Source organism: Mytilus californianus, unplaced genomic scaffold, assembly GCF_021869535.1.
Source record: "Mytilus californianus isolate M0D057914Y unplaced genomic scaffold, xbMytCali1.0.p SCAF_10, whole genome shotgun sequence".
Classification (NCBI taxonomy): Eukaryota; Metazoa; Mollusca; class Bivalvia; order Mytilida; family Mytilidae; genus Mytilus; species Mytilus californianus.
This window is the reverse complement of record NW_026262582.1, coordinates 25,604,476-25,624,980: the sequence shown is the minus strand read 5'-3', so window position 1 is coordinate 25,624,980 and position 20,505 is coordinate 25,604,476. Positions and strand designations below refer to the sequence as shown.

Here is a 20,505-nt window from a genome sequence, read left to right as displayed (position 1 = left end):
TTCTACCAAACTTGGACAGAAGCTTGTTTATGATCATAAGATAGTATCCAGAAGAAAATTTGGTAGAAAAAAAAATCCTATTTATTCGTATTTTACTTATAAATGGACTTAGTTTTTCTGCCAGTTAACATTACATTCACTCTGTGGTTAAAGTTTTAGAAATTTTAATAACTTTCTTAAACTATCCTGGATTTGTACCAAACTTGGAGAGAAGCTTGTTTATGATCAAAAGCTAGTATCTAGAAGGAAACTTTGTAAAAATATATTTCCTTTTTTTCCATATATAACTTATAAATGGACTTAGTTTTTTCTTCCAGTTAACATTACATACAGTCTGTAATCAAAGTTTTTATACGACCGCAAAAAAATTTTGTGGTCGTATATTTGTATGACATTGGCGTCGTCGTCGTCGTTCGCACTCAAACTGAAGTTTAAATGAATGGATCTCTATGAAATTTTACCATAAGGTTCAATACCACAAAAGGAAGGTTGGGATTGATTTTGGGGGTTATGGTATCAACAGTTCAGGAATTGGGGGCCAAAAATAAGCATTTTTGTAACTTCCAGACATAACTTGTGTGTTAGTTTATGGATCTCTCTGACATTGTACCACAAGGTTCCATATTACAAAGGGAATGCTTGGATTGATTTTCATCAAAAATTGAATTATTGGGGTTCTTTGATATGCCAAATCTAACTGTGTTTTTAGATTTTTAATTTTGGGTCCCGTTTTTTAAATTGGTCTACATTAAGGTCCAAAGGGTCCAAAATTAAACTTAGTTTGATTTTAACAAAAATTGAATTCTTGGGGTTCTTTGATATGCTGAATCTAAACATGTATTTAGATTTTTGATTATGGGCCCAGTTTTCAAGTTGGGGTCCAAAATTAAACTTTTTTTTATTTCAACAAAAATTGAATATATGGGGTTCTTTGATATGCTGAATCTAACCATGTATTTAGATTTTTTATTTGTGGGCCCGCTATCAAATTGGTTCATATTGAGGTCAAAAGGGTCCAAAATTAAACTTTGTTTGATATCATTAAAAATTGCTGAATCTAACCATGTATTTTGATTTTGGACATTGGACCATAATAGGTAAATTGAAAAGATTCAAGTTCTTAGACCACATTCTTTCTGTGTCAGAAACCTATGCTGTGTCAAATATTTAATCACAATCCAAATTCAGAGCTGTATCAAGCTTGAATGTTGTGTCCATACTTGCCCCAACTGTTCAGGGTTCGACCTCTGCGGTCGTATCAAGCTGCGCCCAGCAAAGCATTTTATTTGCATTTTTACCTAATATCTTAAAAACTATAAATAGCAAAAATGACCAGTAAGACAAGATCTACAAATAAATCAACATGACCGAAATTGTTAGTCGACTCCTTTAATATTGAAGTTATTGCCCTTTAATGGCGATTTTCCCCATTTTCCCTATTATCTTGAAAACTGTAATAGATAGATAGAAACTTTAAATAGCACAAATGATCAGCAAGACAAGATCCACAAATAAGCAATAATGGCGGAAATCTTCAGTCGACTCGTTATTGGAGTCATTGCCCTTTAATGATCATTTTTAACATTTTTGTGCATTTTTTGCCTATTACATGTATCTTGAAACTAAATAGATAAATAGAAACTTTAAAGAAGGAAAAATTTTCGGCAGGATAAGATCTACAAATATGTCAACATGACTGAAATTGTCAGTTAACTCTTTATAGAGTTATTCAGGTTTTCCTGGTAAAATTCCTATTTATTTGATGCTTTTTGTCGAGTCTGCAACTTTTGTCGCAAAAGCGAGACATAGCGATCCTACATTCTGTCGTCGGCAGCGTCCGCAAATATTCACACTGTGGTTAAAGTTTTTGAAATTTTAATAACTTTCTTAAACTATCCTGAATTTCTATCAAACTGGGACAGAAGCTTGTTTATGATCATAAGATAGTATCCAGAAGTAAATTTTGTAAAAAAAAAAATCATGTTTTCCGTATTTTACTTATATAGGACTTATGTTACACTATTGTTTCAGAAAAAGGGTGAAGGTTTGGTACCATTAAAACGTTTAAACCCGCTGCATGTGTTTGCACCTGTCCTAAGTCAGGAATGTGATGTTCAGTAGTTGTCGTTTGTTGATGTGGTTCATAAGTGTTTCTCGTTTCTCGTTTTTTATATAGATTAGACCGTTGGTTTTCCCGTTTGAATGGTTTTACACTAGTAATTTTTGGGGCCCTTTATAGCTTGCTGTTCGGCGTGAGCCAAGGCTCTGTGTTGAAGACCGTCCTTTGACCTATAATGGTTTACTTTTATAAATTTTTATTTGGATGGAGTGTTGTCTCATTGGCACTCATACCACATCTTCTTATATCTATTAGTTTTTCTGCCAGTTAACACTACATTCACTCTGTGGTTAAAGTTTTTTAAAATTTTAATAACTTTCTTAAAATATCCTGGATTTCTACCAAACTTGGACAGAAGCTTGTTTATGATCATAAGATAGTATCCAGAAGAAAATTTGGTAGAAAAAAAATCCTATTTATTCGTATTTTACTTATAAATGGACTTAGTTTTTCTGCCAGTTAACATTACATTCACTCTGTGGTTAAAGTTTTAGAAATTTTAATAACTTTCTTAAACTATCCTGGATTTGTACCAAACTTGGACAGAAGCTTGTTTATGATCAAAAGCTAGTATCTAGAAGGAAACTTTGTAAAAATATATTTCCTGTTTTTCCATATATAACTTATAAATGGACTTAGTTTTTCTTCCAGTTTACATTACATACAGTCTGTAGTCAAAGTTTTTATACGACCGCAAAAAAATTTTGTGGTCGTATATTGGTATGACGTTGGCGTCGTCGTCGTCGTTCGCACTCTAACTTAAGTTTAAGTGAATGGATCTCTATGAAATTTTACCATAAGGTTCAATACCACAAAAGGAAGGTTGGGATTGATTTTGGGGGTTATGGTATCAACAGTTCAGGAATTGGGGGCCAAAAATAAGCATTTTTGTAACTTCCAGACATAACTTGTGTGTTAGTCTATGGATCTCTCTGACATTGTACCACAAGGTTCCATATTACAAAGGGAATGCTTGGATTGATTTTGGGGGTAATTGCCTCAAAATTTTAGGAATTAGGGGCCAAAAAAGGGGCAAAAAACCAGCATTTTTCTAGTTTCATGACAATAACTTGTGTGTAAGTCGAATGGATCTTTCTGAAACTGTACTACAAGGTTCCATATCACAAAGGGAAATCTGGAATTGAGTTAGGGGGTAATTGCCCAAAACGTTTAGGAATAAGGGGCCAAAAATAAGCATTTTTCTATTTTCCAGACAATAACTTGTGTTCACGTGTATGGATCTCTGTTAAATTGTACTGCAAGGTTCCATGTCACAAAGGGAATACTTGGATTGATTTTGGGGGTAATTGCCTCAAAATTTTAGGAATTAGGGGCCAAAAAAGGGGCAAAAAACAAGCATTTTTATACGACCGCAAGAAAATTTTTGTGGTCGTATATTGGTATGACGTTGTCGTCGTCGTCGTCCTAAGACACATTAGCTTTCGCACTCTAACTTTAGTTAAAGTGAATGGATCTTAATGAAATTTTACCATAAGGTTCAATACCACAAAAGGAAGGTGGGGATTGATTTTGGGGGTTATGGTACCCACAGTTAAGGAATTAGGGGCCAAAAATAAGCATTTTTGTAACTTCCAGACATATCTTGTGTGTAAGTGTATGGATCTCTCTGACATTGTACCACAAGGTTCCATATCACAAAGGGAATGCTGGGATTGATTTTGGGGGTAATTGCCTCCAAATTTTAGAAATTAGGGGCCAAAAGGGGGCAAAAAACAAGCATTTTTCTAGTTTCATGACAATAACTTGTGTGTAAGTGTATGGATCTTTATGAAATTGTACTACAAGGTTCCATATCACAAAGGGAAAGCTGGAATTGAGTTTGGGGGTAATTGCCCAAAACGTTTGGGAATAAGGGGCCAAAAATAAGCATTTTTCTAGTTTCCAGACAATAACTTGTGTTCAAATCTATGGATCTCTTTGAAATTGTACTGCAAGGTACCATACCACAAAGGGAAGGCTGGGATTGATTTTGGGGGTAATTCCCTCAAAATTTTAGTAATTAGGGGCCATAAAAGGGCAAAAAAACAAGCATTAATCTAGTTTCAGGACAATAACTTGTGTGTAAGTGTATGGATCTTTATGAAATTGTACTGCAAGGTTCCATATCACAAAGGGAAAGCTGGGTTTGAGTTTGGGGGTAATTGCCCTAAATGTTTAGGAATTTGGGGTCAAAAAAGGGGCAAAAAAACAAGCATTTTTCTAGTTTCCAGACAACAACTTGTGTTCAAGTGTATGGATCTCTCTGAAATTGTACTGCAATGTACCATACCACAAAGGGAAGGCTGGGATTGAGTTTGGGGGTGATGAATCATAAGGGGATTCAAAAAAATGGGGGGGGGGATTTTTTTTTCATTTTTTTTTCTTTAAAATTTTCCCTTTTAAATTGGTTATTTCTGATTTATATATAAAAGCAAATAATAATGATATGGTTTGAATAGGTAAATTAAAAAATTTTAAGTTCTTAGACCACTTTCATTCTGTGTGAGAAACCTATGCTGTGTCAAATATTTAATTACAATCCAAATTCAGTGCTGTATCAAGCTTGAATGTTGTGTCCATACTTGCCCCAACTGTTCAGGGTTCGACCTCTGCGGTCGTATCAAGCTGCGCCCCAGCGGAGCATTTTATTCTAGTTTCATGACAATAACTTGTGTGTAAGTCGAATGGATCTTTCTGAAATTGTACTGCAAGGTTCCATATCACAAAGGGAAAGCTGGAATTGAGTTAGGGGTAATTGCCCAAAACGTTTTGGAATAAGGGGCCAAAAAGGGGCCAAAAATAAGCATTTTTCTAGTTCCCAGACAATAACTTGTGTTCAAGTGTATGGATCTCTCTTAAATTGTACTGCAAGGTTCCATATCACAAAGGAAAGGCTTGGATTGATTTTGGGGGTAATTGCCTCAAAATTTTAGGAATTAGGGACCAAAAAGGGGCAAAAAACAAGCATTTTTCTAGTTTCCAGACAATAACTTGTGTTCAAGTGTATGGATCTCTCTGAAATTGTACTGCAAGGTACCATACCACAAAGGGAAGGCTGGGATTGAGTTTGGGGTTGATGAATCATAAGGGGTTCAAAAAATTGAGGGGGGGATTTTGTTCCCTTTTTTTCTTCTTTAAAATTTTCCATTTTAAATTGGTTATTTCTGATTTATATATAAAAGCAAATAATAATGATATGGTTTGAATAGGTAAATTAGAAAAATTTAAGTTCTTAGACCACATTCATTCTGTGTAAGAAGTCTATGCTGTGTCGAATATTTAATCACAATCCAAATTCAGTGCTGTATCAAGCTTGAATGTTGTGTCCATACTTGCCCCAACTGTTCAGGGTTCGACCTCTGCGGTCGTATCGGAGCATTTTATTAAAACATTAATTAGATTCATAAACCATTCTGGATTTTTACCAAACTTAAACAGAAGCTTCTTACAATCAAAAGATAGTATCTATAGGAATTTTTTTAATATTTTTTTCCCCATTTTTGTTGAGCCTGTGACTAGCAGCAAAAGTAGGCGAGACACTGGGTTCCGCGGAACCCTTACGAATTTTTTAACTGTAATGAGTTGAACTTGGTTGACATAAAATCTCAATAATTTGAAGTATCTTATGAAGTGCCTTGAAAAAAAAAACAATAGACATAGAAAAAAGAAAGCAGAATGTATCTTAATATAAAGGTCACAATGTTAATCTGCTAATCCTTAAAAAGGACTTGACAGAATTCAACCAAAGTTGCACAGGTTTTTATGCCCCCGCTGTAGCGGAGGGGGCATTAAGTTTGACCCTTGTCCGTCTAAGTCTGTCCATACATCCCAAAATAGGTTTCCGTTCTCCAACTTAAGTTTGCCTCAACCAAATGTTATGAATCTTAATATACACAATGCTTAATACCACAAAACACAGATCAAGTTTGATTTTTGGTGGGTCACTTATGCCGTTCTAGAGTTATGCCCTTTACAAATTGAAAATTGCTGAATTTTTGGTTTCCGTTCTATAATTTAGGTTTGGCTCAACCAAATGTTATGAAACTTATACACAATTCGTATTACCACAAAACTCAGATCAAGTAAGAATTTAGCGTCACTTTTACTGTTCTTGAATTATGTCCCTTTATAATGTTATATGCAAGTGGGGGGCATCATCTGTGTCCCATGGACACATTCCTCATTTATTCTACAGATAATGAAGTTCAGCACGTGCAATTTTAATTTCTTATTATACATTTGTGTGGGTGCGATATTTTTGGATTACCATTACCAAAACACGGACTTAGCTTTTTCTGCTTACAAATTTATATTAGTTTGTTAATCCATAACTACTTGAAAATCCATTGACAGAATTCGACCTAAAACAGATTTTCCCACAGGACATGAAGTTGTACACCTACTATTTTGATTTTGGATATGTGTGTTATTTAAGGGGGTTACCTGTATCAAAACATGTACTCTGCATTTTCTGCTTCATTATTTGGAGGCATCTGCAGGTCACACATCTTCTTTGGAAGACTTAACCATTTTATATATACTTATCTTTGTAAGCATTAGTATATATTGTTGTCTTAGCCTCATTTTATTATTTTTTTTATTTGGATGAATAAATAGCCATTTCAATATTATGAATTTAGATGATTAAAGATTTTACCAATGCATGGAGTATGAAACAATATTTTTCTCGCGAGTTTGAAAATGTAAAAAGTTACATTTTCAAACTTAAACACCAAGGTTTGCCTAAAACATTTAATTGTCGAGAGTATGTCATGAAATAAGACAAAAATGTAGAATATTGGAATCTTGTTTCCCTAATGATTTTCATAGATTTCAGCAAATTTCATCTTTCTATTTTAATAATCTGCAAGTAAACTCATCATAGATTCCAGGATTGAAATTTTGTATTTGCGCCAGACGCGCGTTTCGTCTACAAAAGACTTATCAGTGATGCTCGAATCTAAAAAAGTTAAAAAGGCCAAATAAAGTACGAAGTTGAAGAGCATTGAGGACCAAAAATTCAGAAATGTCGTTTGTCAAATACAGCTAAGGTAAACTATTCCTGGGGTAGAAATTCCTAAGTATTTCAAAAATCCAAAGTTTTGTAAACAGTTAATTTATAATTATGACCATATAAATGATAATTCATGCCAACACAGAAATGCTGATTACTGGGCTGGTGATACCCTCGGGGAATAAAAACTCCACCAGCAGTGGCATCGACCCAGTGGTTGTAAATAAACTCATCATAGACACCAGGATTGAAATTTTGTATTTGCGCCAGACGAAGGGACTGTTTTTTCATGCTATTCTTTTTGTGCTGCACAAGAGGAAAATTGGAGAAAAGCCAGAATATTTGTATGTCATATAAATTGTATTTCGACCAATGAAGATCTACAATCAAGTGAACCAAATTTTGATTGTATACAACTTTTCAAAAGAAGACTTCAACTTTATAGTTAAGAACTGTTGGTGCACTCCTGCGATAAAATAAATCCTAGGCCAATTACAAATCTTTCTAAAATCAGAATGATTTACAGCTTGACACATGGTACTGATACATTTTACATTATTGCTAAAAACTCTTAATTGTCCACTTTAAGTATATGTTTGCTTCTTTATGTTTAAGACAGGCTGCCTCATTGCTTTGTATCCCATATCTGATATGATTGTATTGTTTTAAAAAAAAATACGTCCACTGAAATCCCCAAATCTTTCGTTATCAGAAACTTCATTGGCAACTTTGTAAGAACTTTTTAACAACGTCAACAGTTTTACTATGGAGATGAAGATTCAACAAAAGCATGATGAGTTTGAAAATTTCCTAGATAAACTTGAGAGTTCAAACTAGGTAAATATTCTTTTGAACTGTCCCACAAATTCAACACGAACCATCAGACATGATGTGTCAAAGTGGAAAGACTTAACTATTGTTTGGTCTTGAGTAACCCTAGGCCCAGGTCAGAAACATGTCAGTGGTTTTCTTTTGTAATATCTTTAAATGGTTTTTTTTGTCTTTGAAAAATTGTGTGTTTACAGTAAATTTTTAATAATTTTATTTACAACTCTGCAGATCATTTAAAAATAAAGATAAAGCTAGCGACATATCGTCTAAAAATCATTAGAGAAACAGGTTTTGCAATTTTACATTTTTGTCCTATCTCAATAAAATGAGATATTTTTCCGCTCTTGACAGTGATATTTTCTCGGCAAGCCTCCCATTTCAAGTTAAAAAATATTACATGCATAGCTGGAAAGAACATGTTAATATATAGGATTCCGAGCTCTCTGTGTACTAGACTGACACACAGAGTCATATTTTTAGCGTGTTCACAAGGTAAACGTTCACAGGAAGACGTGACATCCTAAACAAACACATTTCTCTGACATCGATCAGACCAGTCTGATCTCTTTCCGAAATGCAACGTGCTTAGTGGAGAAGCAGCAAATACCAGATTTTAAGAGTTTATTTTGACCCGACCGGAGATCGAACCAACATCCTCCCACACTCGAGGCGAGCACTAGACAACAGAGGTTTTTGCAACAGGGGATGGAAAGAAGGAAACTATTTTTTTTTCTAAATAAGTAACTGTATGGGAATGAACAGGAAGATAAATGTAAAATCAGAGGTTTTCACCGACAACAGTTTTAACAGCAACAGCGGAGGTACATAAAAAGGGGATACTTTTGAAATATATAGATGTTATTAAGAAACGTTAATGTCAAAATGATAAAAGGAACAACAGAAAAAGCAACCAATGCATAATAATCACAAATAAAAGACAATACGTTTACATATATATATATATTATATATATATATCCAGACATAGTATCAACAATTAACTGTACATAACATGTCATATGAAGTTATGCTACTTTTTTTTAAACACACTTGGCTAATATACTTTTTTATATGAAAGACGGAGAGAATTTGATCGATAAAACCGATCACAGCACTACCAAGAAGGGACAAAAAAGCCATTCTATGAAATCGGATAATATCATTATGATAATAATACTAAGGTGCCAACCATTTATTTTGAATGAGGGGTCGTGGTTTTTTTCTCAGGACAAACAAAGTCTTTGATAAAATAAAAACTATTTTTACCAATAACATATATACAGGAACAAGATTTTCTTTTGAAACTCAAAATATTTTTTGTCTTACCTGCGACTTTTGTCGCAGTAAAAAGTCGCAGTATGCGAAACATGGGGATTACTCTCCGGCGGCCCCAGCGGCGATGTAAACTAATTGTATAAACCTTTATATTTCAGATGGCAAAAGACCTGAATGCTGCATACCTTGTATGCAGATACCTTATGTTGCGAAGTTTGCAGTCTGTCATTAGTGCATTGACCTTGACCTCATTTTCATGGTTCAGAGACTGTTAGAAAAAAATATTGTTTTTTCCCACTTATTAGAGCTTTCTTAGATTTTGAGGAAAGGTACGAACGAACGTAAAGGGAGCATGTATTACATTCCCACAATAACACTGTAGTCTATGTTTTATCCGGTAAAACGGAATTCTTTTCTGAATGAAATGTATAATATTAAAAATTTAAGTATATCGCAAATAAATAAAAACACGCATTTAATTTCTGACAATAAAGAAAAATAGTTTTATATATATACACTTACGTCCGATACGTTGCTTTAATTTATGTTAACCACGATTACACACATTGGCGCGGGAACTGTTCAAGCATGCTTTTTGAAATTGTTTATACCATTAAAGGGGCACTAGCTGTCAAATTCATGTTCACCGATATGACTCAAATTTTCACATTTGATTTTTAACCATGTAAAACATTTATCCAAATTATAAAAAGACTAAAATAAACCATTCACAGGGCATGGGCTCGATAATATGTAGCTTCGTTTCGTGCGTATTTTAGTCCTGACGCCATCTAATTAACTATCGTGTTGACCTCCGAATACCTCCGATGGTCATATAAGCGTTATAAACATAAATATAGATATAAATACAAAGCGAACACGTGCAGTTGGTTTTTTCTAGGTCTGTTTAATTTCATATTATAGATTAAAATTATATGTTAATCATCGTTTTTACCTGTATAAGAATGATTTTTTTGTGGATCGAATCAGTCAATCAAATGATTTACCTTTGTTTCACTTTCAATGTTGACATTCTTTTCCTTTAAATAACCGAACACGCACACTGTATGTGTTATCCATCTCTAGGTAAGGGGTTAAATTGAAGTTCACATGAATACGAATTCAATGAAATCGAATTATTCACTTGCAAGTGAATAATTAAGCATCAATGTTTCTTAGCTTAATTTGACAAAATTGAACCATACTGGCTGCTAAAAGCGAATTATTATTCCACTATTTCACTTTCATTTTTAAATTTTTTTTATATATATCTCGTAGCTAGTGCCCCTTTAACATTTTAATGACATTCTTGCAGTATGATACTCTAAATTTAACGACAAAATTCATAATTATTTTTCATTTGTGAATGTATCAACAAATTATCAACGTGTATCATCGAAATTTGCAAGACAAATGAACTACAATGAATGAAAAAATGTTTTTTTACATTTATTTAAATTTAAAGGTTAAACAGAAAATGTTGCGACACTTGCGATCGCATGAAACAAATGTAAAACGGAATAAAAACTTAAACTCTCTTCCCTGAAAGTTAAATTGTCGTTGCCTTCGTATTCCCCAAATCCTATTTTTTAGTCTGTTTTCAACTAGTAATCATTATATCTTTAGTTAATGCTAGACGCACGACTGATTTGATCAGATTCTCTTAAACGTCGTCAATGGGTTTAAAATCGTTTATTGATTGTGGACCAATCAGTGATGCACTTAGAATTCACAGAACACGAGCGAATATATAAAATACAGTGTCAATTCCAGGGGGACAATTAATAAACACACATACCCTCACACTCAGCTGAGAAAATAACCAACCAACACATTGATGATCATCTACATCAATGCCATCTTCGCTAGCCAAAGGTTACGATCCACTTGCCTCCTCTCCACCCTTGGCGGTTTGAGATAGAATTTCGGAGACACAAGGTAATGATTTTCATTGGTTGCAGTCGAAACTCGCTGCATCCAATCAAAAAGCGCCTATAACATGATCACGTGTAAATGTAGAATGTAAACAATTGTCACGTGCTTATTGTGTAACAAGTCTTTACATCCCTAAACATACGACTATATTTAGTGACAATTTGAATGTTTTTAATCAATTAATAGAAGTTCCTGTGTATGTTTCTTGCACAAATGCATGAATGTCAACGTATATTTTCGTTTCCTGCTTTACCAAGTGTGTAGAATCTAGACGCTACCGTGTTTTACCTCCAAATTAAAGAGTTCAAGTGCTGCCATTGGTCAAGAATAATGTATTCGGAATGGTCGTGACTTTGATCTACCGATAGATGGCGCAACATTGTTATCACAAATGTTGGCTTAATCTGCCAAGGGTGGAGAGGAGGGAAGCGGATCGTAACCCTTGGCTAGCGAAGATGGATTAAGCCAGCCCCGTAATATATTTTGGGTGTAATTTTTTGCAATTTTACTATATTTGGAGGGTTTCCAAATTTACAATTTAGGAAGTAATTTTGTATTTACTTTTTTTTTTGGCGGTGGGATCTTATATTTGCAATCGTATTTTCTTAGGTTAAATAATGCTAAGAAGTGTTTTTCTTTGCGGGGGGAGGGGGGGTAGTTGAACACAATTTTGTAAGGAGTATTTTTTTTCTGACGAGTCTGTGTTGAGCAAATTTTGATGAGTTATCTCCTTCATCTTTGTTTTTCTTTAATTTTTTCATCGTACGTCACAACATTCCTATGTCGCATGAAAATTCAAGTTTGATATATGTCGTTGCATGCAGTGTAATGGTCCTTGATGTGCAAACATAGAGGCGAAACGCCATCTAAATCCCATGGTATACATAAAAGAAATCAAAAGTCAAAACAAAGGATCCCTCAAACGGGTCTTTCGTATGATTCCTCAAGCGTAAGTACCTTTCGTCAAATTGTAAGATTAGGTCCGTTATCAAATACTATAAACAGAAGGTCAACTATTATATGTGTTGTATGGAATGATTGTAAGGGGTATATGTCAGTCTGGTAAGTTTTACCTTATTTTCATGGATCATTGGTCAATGTTAAGTTTGTGTTTTGGTATGTTTTTCAAATATTATAAGCAATAGGTCAACTATATTTGGTGTATGGAATTATTGTAAGGTGTTCATGTCTGTCTTGGCAGGTATCATCTGACCTCATCCTCATCTTCATAGTTCATTGGTCAATGTTATGTGTGTGTGTCTTGCAGGTATAATCTGACCTTGACCTCATTTTCATTGATTATTGCATGGTCAATTTTAAGTTTTTTTGTTTTGATCTGCTTTTCAAAAACCATAAACAGAAGGTCAACTATATTTTGTGTATGGACTGATTGTAAGGTGTCATGTCTGTCTGGCAGGAATAATCTGACCTTGACCTCATTTTCATGGTTTATTGGTCAATGTTAAGTTTTGTGTTTTGGTCTGTTTTTTAATTACCATAAGCAATAGGTCAACTATATTTGGTGTATGGAATAATCGTAAAGTGTACATGTCTTTTTGACAGACTTTATCTGACCTTATCCTCATCGTTATGTATCTTTAAAATTGTTGTAAAACCTTTATCGTTACATGTAAGACTCAACATAAAATCAATGGTCAGTAAAGCAGGCGAGAAATTTCGGCGTGTGAACGCTTGTTATTAGTTGTTGTTAATTTTCAAAAAAAAAATTAGTTATTTTTCTGTCAGATCGATCAATTTATTTAAAAACAATTAGATATGCAGTTGATAAAAAAAACACCCTCATACACACGCAAACACAAATAATGAAAAGCAGCTAGGTGCCTTAGTGAGTCCACCTGTACACATTTGATAGTACATATTTATTATAAATCATATTTCCAACAACTTAGTACGGACATCAAATAAGATAAGAAAACGGTCTCGGTGAACTTGACCCATATGTATATTCCCACACATTATCAGTTCCTGTCGTAGAATTTTTCTACCTATGCCATTAAGATTTTATTTTCATCATTATTATTTAAATTTTTGAATTATTTTTTGCGTTGATTGTTGACAGCAAAGTAGCAAAAATGATAAAAGAAACTATTGTAGTTTTGGTAACATTATGTTTTATGGTATATTGTTCAGAAAAAATTCCAATGAAAGAAATCACAGGTGCGTTTAAAGAAATGGATGTTAATGGTGACGGGAAGGTGACTCTACAAGAGGTTAGTCTTTAATTATATTCTTCTACTTTTTATTGTATGTATAAACTCAGCGACTGAGCGGATCAATTGTGTTTGTTTTCGAGGTACACACCTATTAGGGAGCTACCATTTGATTTTATGGGGGGCTAGAATGAAATTTGAAAAAACTTGAGGCATGACAGGAGTTTTGAGTAAAAAAAAAAGGTAGGATGAGCAACTTGGCCAAAAAAAAAGGCAGGATGACAATTTATGTAAAAAAGTCAGGATAAACTAATAAAAAAAAGGCAGGACAGAGATTACAACTAAAAAAAAGGCAGGACAAAATTGTTCATCCTAGCCCCCCCCCCCCCCCCCCACACACACACACACACTTAAAAATCATATGGTAGCTCCCTAACCGGCTATCAATTATACGCAGATACAAACTTAAAGGAGCTGTGTTCCCGATTGCCATTCAATACCATTGTTTTGCTATCGTATACAGCAGATTTGTTTCTGTTGCTCAGTTTTTGTGGACTGTTGTTTGTCTCTATTTGTACACAATATAGCAGAACTGTTATTTGAACTATATATGCTTGATTGAAGGATAAAAACAAATTATATGAACGTATACTACCTTTTTCGGTGCACATAGTTCTAGTGTTATTGCATTTTATTGTTATATTTTCCCTTTATTTCACTGCATATGCACAATTTTTCTCTCAATTTTACTTTATAATTTCGTCATTTTTAACCGACTGTGGTATATATATGATCTGTAGACATCTATTATAAAAATTCCAAGTCACGATTTTCTCTGTATTTTTATTAAAATGGTTCATTGGTTCGAATTTAAATGTAAGAGATTAAGATCGCGGGAGCCATTTAAAAGCGACACGGTACAGAAATCACCAGACAATAACAACAAAAACGAAGAGTTTGTCCTAGCAACGGAAAAGACAAAAAAAATAAATAAATATCATTTTCATTAAGGAAAACACAAAAGACCTTTTGATTCAATTGCTTGTTTTAACTACCTGTTATGAAACAAAATTTGTCGAAATTGCATTAATGAAAGTCTAATACTTAATTTGTCAAAAATGCCTGATTCTGGATTCGCATGGCGAGTGATGCGTGCATCGCAGGAGACGTTTACCCTAACGCGCACCCGGTCTGGGGGTTGGACCCCCCCCTTTTTTTTTGACGACCAATGCATTTGAATGGGGACATATGGTTGGAACCCCCCAACCCCCCCTTTTTTTAAAATGGCTGGATCCGCCCCTGTAGTTCCTTTAGGAATCTTACGATTCCCTCTTATCTATATAACAACTGTAAGCTACTGTTGCCTTTTATTTATTGAGACCCGTCTTTAATTTCAGACTACATCTTACATGGAGAAGAAGAAACAAATACCAGAGTCGGATCACAAAAATATGGCAGAATCTATTTTTACCTTTTACGACAAAAACAAAGATGGTCATATAGTTTTGTCCGAATTTTTGCCACATGATGAATTGTAATATTGAAACGTCACAAAGCTGGAACCGCATTTAAAGCATGAGTGCGTGTATTTGGAAAACTGAACTCGAAAGACATGCGCACTTTACAGATTATATCCAACATTGACAGCTTGACATTAAAAGGATGTTCTTTTCATCTTGTTTTTGTTTATACATAATTATATCAACTGTCATTTGAATAAGATCTAATCTGATGTTATTGCACTTGTGTTTTTGTGCTTTATATTACCAGCATTATAAAAGATAGCGCCCTTCTGCACTACTTTAATTGATTGCAAGTTTATTCATCAGATTGAAAATAAAAAAGAAGTTTGGGTGCTCAATAACTAATTTTTTAATACTACTACATGTGCATGTGCCTGTCCCAATTCAGGAGCCTCGCCAGTGTTTGTCGTTATCATATTTTTTATTTTGGAATATCTATTTTTATATTTATTTTTACTTTTGAGACTTTGGTCCTGGTGTCATATATAGAATTTGACATATGAAATATACATGTACCTTCCTATGTCGTATGTTGCAAATAAGAAGTCATTGTTCTTTTGGTGAATGGGTTGCTGTCTTGTGACATTTATCGAATTTCTCCTTTTATCGATATCATGAAAAATAAAGAGTTCTGACTAATTTTCAATATCCTCTATTGAAACGAGGGCTGAACTATGGTTTGTGATTGGATGCTATCAAACTCCGAAACAGCGGCGTACGTCGCATATATTGGACAGACGAGATAATTGCCATTGGAACCCCCATTTTTGACGATAAATGCTTTTGAATAGGGACATATGGTTGGAACCCCCTTTTAAAAATGGCTGGATCCGCCCCTGACCATTGTTTCGGAGTCCGATACTCTATATATAAATAGTACAATTCAATCAGAAGTAGTAAAAGGACCTTTGTTCCATCTGCATATCTGAATTATAAATTCCATTGATAAGTTATGACCTTTTGAAGATAGACGTATTACGTTACCATCTTGAATATGATAAGAAAATTTGAAGTGTAATTCTTCCACGTGTTTAAAGATTGATCCATTTCTATTAAGGAATTTTTGAAGACAATTAATTTTGTCAAAATATTTTTTTTGATTCTTTAATTTGTCGACCAAGACGATAATTTTACTAGTATTTCAAATGGCATTGTTATCGACTGTCTTAGTGTTAACAATATTAAGCACTGCAGTGACCAGTGAGGAAAAGGTTCAAATGTCAGAAATTAGAAATGGTTTTGTGGAAATTGATACCAATGGTGACGGAAAGGCAACTTTACAAGAAGTAAGTTATTAGTTAAGTCACAGAATTGAATAGGTCCGAGTTGTAAATGGGAAGTTTGGGAATATTCTTTTTTTCTTTTTTTCATTTTATCCTATTAACGAGGGTCTACATGGGGGGGGGGGGGGGGGAGGTTGTCCTTCATTTCTGTATTCTTATTCTATTTTTCTTTATTCTTTATATTTTTTGCCCATTATTCTCTATTCTGTAAACCCCCTTCCACACCCTCATGAACATGTTGAACATAATTTCTCATATAATCATCGCAACCATGTTGCATGAAAACGCCATACAAAACTATTGTCCAGTTTGGTCCTATTGTCGAATACCGGAGGTTATGGGTTCGAGCCACGGACGGGTCAAATCAAATACTTTAAAATTGATATATTTGTTGCTTCTCCGCTAAACACGCAGCATTTAGGAGTAAGAGTAAAGACTGGTTCGTAAGAAGAATAATGTGTCCGGGTAGGGTGTCAAATCTGTCATAGCTTACCGCGATCTGTTACTTTGTAAACGGGCACGTTAAAAATCCGGATCAGCGTATCAGTCTAGTACTAAGTAGGGTTAATTTTTATATTATTACATGAACATATTCTCGTCCTGAATAATTAAGATGTAAGAATGGCAAATTTGCCATTTGATTAGGGACTTTCCTTTTTGAATTTTCCTCGGAGTTCAGTATTTTTGTGATTTTGCTTTTTGCTAAACTTAGATATAGTTTGTGTGTTTCTTGCGAATTTAGACAAACGACTGTTAACTTACAGTATAATTTAAAATGTTACAGAAAAAAGTTATTAATGATGTTTGCTCCTCTGTTTCAAAATAACTCAAAAACTATGAAAAAATAACAAGGATTTTATAGGATTTTCAAAAATGGCCTATTAAACTATATGTTATAGAATTATAAAAAGAAAAGTAGGGGTTAGCGGGCAAAATCTTTATTGGCACTACATGGATAAAACTAGAGGATTCCGAATATCTGACAAAAAAGTCAAAAACTTAGTAGCGAACATCTTTAAAATAAACTAGAATATCTTGGGGATTTTTTAATAATACGATATGCTACATGTATACATTGATAAAACTGATTATTATATAATATATCTTTGATACCAATGGTCTTTATTTCAGATTGTGAAACATATTGAAACCAAGAAACAGGAACCTGAAGCAGACCACGAATCAATGGCGGAGTCTATTTTCAACTATTATGATAAGAATAAAGACGGAGTTGTTACACTGCAAGAATTTCTACCACATGATGAATTATAATTTCAAAAGTTTGAAGTTTTTGTTCATCTGAACACTAACATTTGAATAATTATAGACATTTGATTATGTAGGCGACAGTTATACATTAATTGTAAAATACTGGACAATACATGAGGGTGTGGATGGGGGTTTGCAGAATAGAGAATAATTGTCAAAAAGTATAACGAATAGAGAAAAATGTACAAAAAAAATAAAGAACAGAGAATAAGGATGTGCTAAAATATAAAGAATAGAGACTAATGGGCAAAAAGTATAAAGAATAGAGAAAAATGGACCGAAATATTAAAGAATTCAGAAAAGAAGTACCCCGCCATCCAGACCCTCATACATATGGTGATTATGTATAGTTACTCAATATCTTATACATTATATAAAATACGAGCTATAGATAGCAGAAAACACCTCAAAAATTTATTCTCGTCTGTCTTTTAAAATGTTATTTGCTGTTGCTACCTGTAGTTGCACTTTTTATTTGATAGATGTTATGAGAGTATCATCATCATTGCTATTTAAAAAAAATATATCCCAGTGTCTTTTAGTTTTATTTCATACATTTTAAATTATTTAGACCAGCATTGATGTTCTCGTCAGCTGTAAACAGGTCCTTTACCAGTGATGGTGTTTTGGCATTTTACTTATTTTAGGAAATGACAATCCAATCCCGCTTGCATTAAGAAAAGCGCACACTATGCTGAACACTATCTTTGGTCAATACGAGTGAGTTCTGGACTGATCACTTTCTCTGATCAATAAGAGAGAGTTCAGTACTGAACCCTGTCTCAGGCGGGATTAGACATGTTTGTGAGCGTTCATATATCCCGCTTACCTTGGAAAATAGTATTACAGCACAACATAAGAATAAACTGAAAAAATCAGCCAGAAATGGCTAGATTCATCAGATCGGCACAAAATAAAAAAAGACAAAATACACAAATTGCCAATCTTACAGTACTCGCAGTAACTGAAAGTTAGTTAGAAGCCAATAACAACTAATAGATAAATCATGTTCTGTGAAACTAAATATTACCAATCAGTACACATCCAACGGATTTTGTGTCAAAAAAAAAGTTTGAGAAAATCATGACCTTTTGCAATGTCAAAATATAAGTTACATAATATCAACCGGGTGTAGGATCATATTAAGTTTTCATAAATGCAAATATATGAACCTTATCTCTAGACAATACGAGTGAGTTCTGTACTGAACACTCTGGAATACAGTTTGTTTAGGAAAGGCATTTCCCAATGCTAGCCTATCTCAGTTAATTAAGTACATTCTAGAAAGAGATATCTTATCTAAGGCCATTGTATAGCTTACTTTGGGCTATATTAAGTGTAGTGTATTTGTATTACCTCATCGGTATGCAAGATTTCATTAAAATTCCAGGTATTGGATGTTTGTATTAATTATCAATTACACAATTTGTATTTGTAATGACACCGTATTTGGTCTTGGTATTGGTGCTAGGTTGTATTGGATCTGTCAGTTGTAAAAATGGTTATCCTAACAAGGAGGAAGCTGTTGATATCTTTAGCAAGATCGATACTAATGGGGACGAAATGATCAACTTTGATGAGGTGAGTTTTCAAGAAAAACATTTGTCTTTTTACGAACAGTTCTTAGAATTAAAACAGTTCTAAAATTCAAGCCCTTTCGACTGATTTTTATAGTTTGTTATCATGTCGTGCTGTTACACAAATGTCACAGGTTAGTGGAAGGTTGACCTCAAGACATCTGTTGTTATTTTTTATCGTGTGTCAGTGGGATACGGTCTCTCTTGCGAATACCCCAAATTGCTTTCTTTTTATACTTATTGGTATTCTCATTACCTTGAGAACTATGATTGATTGATTTATTGATTGGTGTTTAACGCCAGTTTCAGCACTACGAAAACTTACAATCCTTGTCCATTAATACTAGAGTCGAGCGCACCTGCCATGTGCGGTATTCGAACTCACAACCTCAGTGTTGACAGGCTGGTGATAAAGTTGTTCAACTACTAAGACCACTCGGGCACCGAGGCCCCATGAGAACTATGAATATTGGGTCAAAGGTTTATTTTGTTTATAAAGATGCAATGGACTTATCCGGAATTAATGTGGAATTATATGCTTATTGTATACAAGAGGATCTGGTTTTGTGCGAAAGGGAGGGGGTATTTGTTAATTGTTTTAGACATTTTTTGTTTCCTTATCTTTTATTTTGTGCCCATAATTCTCTATACTTCATATTTTAGAACCCCATTATTTTCTATATATTTTTTATTTTGTTGATCCTTTTTCTCTCTATTCTTTTTTCTCTACTTTTCTTATTTCTTGGCCCATTATTCATTCTCTCTATTCTGTACACCCCCGTCAGACCCTCATACAAGACAGGCTTAATAATGTCCTTTGATTCAACTTGTCTTAATAATATTATGGGTCATAAATAATAATCTTTTGACAATCAATGAAACTGATCATGTGATTGACATGTTACACCCATTACTCTTATGGCCGATCGTAATGAAAATGCAGGAAATATTTGCCACTGGACGTTAAAATCAATCAATCTTATTGCCGAAAGTAAAGTACTGCATTGAGTTTAAATTCCAAGTACTGTTTAAATTCTAAGTACTGTTTGAATTCCAAGTACTGCTTTAAATTCTAAGTACTGTTTAAATCTAAGTAATGCTTTAATTCTAATATTGAATAAGGAGATGTGATATGATTTCCAATGAGACAACTATCCATCAGAAGCGAAATGACGTAGATCTTAAAAATTATAGGTCCCCGTAAGGCTTTCTACAGTAGGCAAACATAGCAAGCTATAAAGGACCCTGGCAGGACCAATGTAAAACAAAAGGTAAAAATAACGGCTATGATTTATTTGAAATACAAAATGACAACAAGCAACAAATGAAAGCCCCTGAGTTACAGGCTCCTTATTTGGGTAGACACATACAGAATGTGGTGGGCTTTAACATGTTTGCGTATGCCTAACCTTCCACTTACCTGGAACAATGGTGTAAACTCATCATAAATGTCAGGCTTAAGATTTTGACGCGGGTTTCGGCTATACAAAAGACTCCCCAGTAACAGCA

At 34.0% G+C, this 20,505-nt stretch overlaps 2 long non-coding RNA genes across 2 annotated transcripts; both read left to right on the top strand.

Moving 5' to 3' along the window:
- The first annotated feature begins 13,174 nt into the window (after positions 1-13,174).
- Positions 13,175-15,018, top strand: LOC127717837 (uncharacterized). Its single transcript, XR_007989431.1, has 2 exons — positions 13,175-13,404; positions 14,742-15,018. It is a non-coding gene; the product is annotated as an uncharacterized LOC127717837 (long non-coding RNA).
- Positions 15,019-15,887: 869 nt separating this feature from the next.
- Positions 15,888-17,953, top strand: LOC127717838 (uncharacterized). The gene is made up of 2 exons (XR_007989432.1): positions 15,888-16,153; positions 17,282-17,953. It is a non-coding gene; the product is annotated as an uncharacterized LOC127717838 (long non-coding RNA).
- Positions 17,954-20,505: the final 2,552 nt, after the last annotated feature.